Genomic DNA, 5,949 nt, shown 5'->3' with positions numbered 1-5,949 from the left:
AGTACTGGTGACAGCAGGGTCCCCACAGATGGGAAGCTCTTGAAGTTTCCTGAGGTCTGTGAGCTGTGGCTCCAAGCATTGGAGATCCCTGGTCTTGGCTTTCTCCTGAGAGGAGCTGTCAGACTCAGTATCCAACTCCCCTAGGGCCTCAATGGGGCCTGAGGAGATTGAGGAGCCCACACCTGACTCCATCCTCAACCCTGGGTTTATCAGACTCTGTTGAAAGTGTACCAGGAGGCTCCTGGCACCTTTGAATTTTTCAATGAGGATGCTCCCTGTGATGAGGAGGTTCCTTGTGGACTCTTGGGTTCACTGGTAGAGGCCGTCGTGAGGCTAGAAGGATTAGTTGAAAATCTCTTTCTTTCCCAGGAGCTCTGAGATGTAGCCGTTTAGGAGGTACAGCCTGCTGAGTTTCTGTGTAATTTTCTTCTAGATGGGAACTTCAAGCAACAGCAAAGCAGAACTTCCCTTTTCTGGTTTTTGCTCTTGGTGCTGCCTCGGTCCACTGAGCAGCTGCATGACTTGCTGGTGTGCAGTTATGTCACCACTTCCTTACCCAGCCTCCAACTGGCTTTTAAAGCAACAAAGCCATCCTTATGTTGCATCACACCAAATCGTTTGAAATGTGTCTTCTGGTTACGTGTCTAGAAGATTTCATTAGGCAGAAACACCCAAAACCCAAACCGAAGCCACTGCCATCAAGTCGATTCCAACTCACAGCGACCCTATAAGACAGAGTAGACCACGTCCTTTGGGTTTCTGGGGCTGTAAATCTTTACAGGAGCAGACAGCTTCATCTCTCTCCTGTGGGTGGTACTGTGGCAGATCCAAGGAGCTACCCCAATGTCTTCCTTTGTCTTGATCATTTTGCTTCCCCTTATTTTATATTGCCTTCCCTTTTACCATGTTACTATATATCTACCCTCTAGTTAGTGTTTTACTTTCCATTTCCTTTTCACCCCCGGTAACCCTCAAAGTGTGCTTCTTTTTGTATGGGGATTTTTCTTGACTTTTTATAGTGCTGGTTTCTTACAATATTTACCCTTTTGTGACTGTCCTGGTGTGGTACTGTGGGTTAATGCACTGAACTGCAAGTTCAATTTGAACTGAAAGGTTGGTGGTTCAAGCTTACCATCTACTGCTAGGAAACCCTAACAGAGTCTCTTATGAGTCAGAACTGAATCAATGACACTTAACAGCAACAATTTAGCTCACACTGTAGGATAAGCACTGGACTGTTAACCACAAAGTCAGTGGTTCAAGCCCACCAGCTACTGCTTATAAACCCTATACAGGGTTGCTATGAGTCAGAAGAGACTCAACGGCACTTAACAATTTCATTCAGCATAATATCTTTCAGGTTCATCCATGTTATATAGCTTTTCTTAAATTTGTCATATTTAGTGCTGCATAGTACTCTGTTGTATGCATGCACCACACTTTGTTTATCCATTCCATCTTTAGACTACAATATAAGTAACTTTTATTGATAGGTTCCAAACTCATTGATTAATTTATACTAATAATTCCTCTGTATGATTGTAGCCATTTCTGTATTACCTTTAGCAAGTTCAAGCTGGATTCAGAAGAGGCCGTGGAATGAGAGGTATCATTGCTGATGTCCGATGGATCTTGGCTGAAAGCAGAGAATACCAGAAGGATGTTTACCTGTGCTTTATTGACTACGCAAAGGCTTTCGATTGTGTGGATCATGACAAGCTATGGACAACATTGAGAAGTATGAGTATTCCAGAACACTTAATTGTACTTCTGAGAAATCTGTACCTAGACCAAGAGGCAGTTGTTCGAACAGAACATGGGAACACTGAATGTTTTAAAATTGAGAAAGGTATGAGACAGGGTTGTATTCTTTCACCATACTTATTCAACCTGTATGCTGAGCAAATAATACGAGAAGCTGGGTTCTATGAGGACAAATGTGGCATCAGGATTGGAGGAAGACTCATTAACAACCTGCAATACGCAGATGATACAACCTTGATCGCTGAAAGTGAAGAGGACTTGAAACATTTACTTATGAAGATCAAAGAGCACAGCCTTCGATATGGATTACATCTCAATGTCAAGACAACAAAAATCTTCACCACTGGACCAATGAACAACATTCTTATCAATGGAGAAAAGATTGAAGTTGTCAAGGACTTCATTCTTCTTGGATCAACTATCAACACTCGCCGAAGTAGCAGTCAAGAGATCAGACGACGTATTGCACTGGGCAAATCTGCTGCACAGGAACTTTTTAAAGTATTGAAGAGCAGAGATGTCAGCTTGAGGACTAAGGTGCGCATGACCCAGGCCATTGTGTTTTCAATAGCCTCATATGGAAATGATTGTCCGGAGGAAACAATCGTTGGAGAAGGATGTCATGCTGGGTAAGGTGGAGGGTCGGAGAAAAAGAGGAAGACCCCCAACGAGATGGATCAGCCAGGTGGCATCATTGATGGTGTCAAGTGTGGCAGCGGTAGTGAGGTTGGCCCAGGATCAGATATTGTTTCGTTCTGCTGTGCATGGGGTCGCTATGAGTCGCTTCTGACTCGATGGCACCTGACAACAACAACAACAACAACAACAATAATGCCTCTGTGAGGAGAAAATGTTTCATTTCATACATATTTCACCAATGATAGCACTAAAGATTGGCCTGCTGACATCCTCATGATTATCTGAAGACTCATTGGTCAAGTACAGGAAACCAGAACTCTTGGCCCCAGTTCACAATCAATCAGTGATCTTGGTAATGATGTCAAGATGTGTCTGGCTTAAATGAATAAAAATTGTCAACCTTTAATTGGGAACTGGAACTTTAGGTATACTTTATAACTTTTTTGTTGTTGAATGTATGAATGAATGAATGAATGAATGGATCTCTTTCCTGTGCTGTTGTTTGTACCTGAGATACTCTTCATGTCTGTAAGTAACATAGATGGATAAACCACTAATACCAGGGACCCTAAATGTGTAAGTGTAGAATTGTGCTCTGTAAAAGTTTCCATGGCTGATTTTTCAGAAGTAGGTCACCCAGGCCTTTTTTCAGAGACCCCTCTGAGTGGACTTGAAGCTCTAACCTTTGCTTAGTACTCTAGCCCATGGACTGCACAATCCAGAGATTCCAGGTGGATATACTTTTTTATGGTGAAATTATTAAATGTTTGATTGTTGTTAAATGCCATTGAGTTGGTTCTGACTCATAGCAACCCTGTTTAGGGTTTCCGAGGCTTTAATACTTTGCAGGAGCAGAAAGCCTCATCGTTCTTTTATGAAATATTTGGTACAGCTTAATAAAACCCAGCTATAGTAATGGTTACGAATCAGGCTGCGAACTGCAAGGTCAGAAGTTCGAAACTACCAGATGTTCTGTGGGAGAAAGATGAGGCTTTCTGCTCCTGTAATGAGTTATAGCCTCGGAAATCCTGTACAGGATCACTATGAGTTGGAAGTGACTCCACGGCACATAACAACAACAACATAGTAAATATCCATGAATCTTTAAAGTGAATTAAACAATGTATCTGCCAAACTCATTATTAGTCACCTCTCAGGTAGGAAGAGGAGTCCTGTTGTGGTGCTGTGGGCTAATGCGACAGACTGCAAAGTCATTTGAACTGCAAGTTTGGTGGTTCAAATTCAACAGCTGCTCCTTGGAAACCCTATACAGGGTCACTATGGGTCGGAATTGACTCAACAGCACTTCATAACAACAACAACAAGGTAGGAAGAAAGAGAAAGTGAACCTACATTGGGACTTTAATGATGTAGATGAAATTCTGTTTTAAAAATTAGATGTCAGAAGCAATGCAGCACATTTGCTAAATTTGACTGATAGGCTCTCTTGGTCTCTGTTATACTACTTTACAAGATTTTGGAATATTTCATGTTTTACAACTTTAGTAAAACTATGTTTCCAAATAAAGGTGACCCAACAGAATGCAGAGATCATCGGACAAGATCATTAATATCACATACAAGAAAAATTTTGCTAAAGATAATTCAAAAATGGCTATAACAGTACAATGACAGAGAACGGCTAGAGGTTCAAGCCGGATTCAGGCGAGGACTTGGAATGAGCAACATCATTGCTGATGTCAGATGAATCTTGGCTGAAAGAAGAGAATTCTAGAAAGATGTTTACCTGTGCTTTACTGACCATGCAAAGACTTTTGACTGTGTGGATCATGGCACACTATGGATAATATTATAAAGAATGGGTAATTGTGCTCATGAGGAGCCAGTACATAGACCAAGAGGCAGTTGTTTGAACAGACCTAGGGAATACTTAATGGTTTAAAGTCAGGAAAGATGTGCACCAGAGTTGTATTCTTTCACCATACTTATTCATTTTGTATGCTGAGCGAATAATCCAAGAAGCTGGATTATATGATCAAGAACATGGCATTAGGATTACCAGAAGACTCATTAACAACCTGAGATATGCAGATGATACCACTTTGCTTGCTGAAAGTGAAGAGGACTTAAAATACTTACTGAAGGTCAAAGACCACAGCCTTCAGTATGGGTTGTACCTCAATGTAAATAAAACAAAAATCCTTGTCATTAGACCAATAAATAATATCATGGTAAGTGGAGAAATGATTGAAGTTGTCAAAGACTTCATTTTGCTTGGGCCCACTTTCAACACTCATGGAAGCAGCAACCAAGAAATCAAATGACATATTGCATTAAGCAAATTTGCTGCACAAGACCTCTTGAAAGCATGTTCAAGAGAAAAGACATCAGTTCAAGACTAAGGTGTGCTTGACTCAAATCATAGTATTTTCAATAGCTGCATATGCATGTGAAAGTTGGAAAATGAATAAGGAAGATCTCAGAAGAATCAATGTATTTAAATTATGGTATTGGAGAAGAATATTAAAAGTGCCATGGACTGCCAGAAGAATGAACACATCTGTGTTGGAAGAAGGGCAGCATGCTTCTTAGAAGCCAGGGTAGTGAGACTTTGTCTTTCATACTTCAGACATATTATCAGGAAGGGACAATCTATGGAGAAGGACATTATGGTTGGTAAAGTGACATGTCAGCTAAAAAGAGGAAGACCCCATCTAGATGGATTGGCACGGTGGCATCCATAATGCGCTAAAGCATAACAACAGTTGTGAGGATGGCACAGGACTGGGTAGTGTTTCGTTCTGTTATGCATAGAGTTGCTATGAATTGGAACTGACCTAACAGTGCCTAACAACATTTTTCTAAATTTGAATAATTAGAAAACAACTTTTAACAGAAAAAATTTTTTTATAAAGTTCCAAAATATGCTACAGACACAATTTAAGTAAAACTGAAATATGGTATTTACTGAACAGAAAATTAAGAACAGTTTTTTAATCTGGTCATTTCTCCTAGTGAATGGAATTTAGAATATCTGCAAACGTGCACTTGTCTCATATCTATAATTTGGGGTCTTAACAGCTAGCTTATTTTTACTTACTCTGTTTTTAAAATAATTCTTAGATATTTAAGCTCTTTTGCAGGCTTATAATTTATGTGAATTTGTTCTATATTCCTTAAGTTAAAAGTATAAATACAAATAGAATATGCAGAAATGTTGGACTTAAGCTTATGATGTATCCAACATTTGTTTGAAATGTTTTGAGATTTTAACATACAGCCAAAAGAACACAAAAGAGAAGAAGGAATACAGAAAGGAACGGGCAGTAGAAGGAGGTAGAAGGAAAAGAACTAAAGGGGAAAAAAATATCTGATAAGAAAGTGAAAGAAAATAAAAGATGACAGACAAGGAGAAGAGAATGAAACACAAACCAAGAGAGAAAAATAAAAAAGGAGAAGATAAAATTAAAGGAATAAATTCAGTTCTTTTCAAAGACCAGAATATTTTATCATGGAAAAGAGAAAGGTGAGAAAAACTTTTGCTAATCTTGGAATCTTTGCAAGTGCATAAAAATCTATTCTACA

The sequence above is a fragment of the Chrysochloris asiatica genome, unplaced genomic scaffold (assembly GCF_000296735.1).
Source record: "Chrysochloris asiatica unplaced genomic scaffold, ChrAsi1.0 scaffold00250, whole genome shotgun sequence".
In the NCBI taxonomy this organism is placed as follows: domain Eukaryota; kingdom Metazoa; phylum Chordata; class Mammalia; order Afrosoricida; family Chrysochloridae; genus Chrysochloris; species Chrysochloris asiatica.
This window is presented reverse-complemented; position numbering follows the sequence as displayed.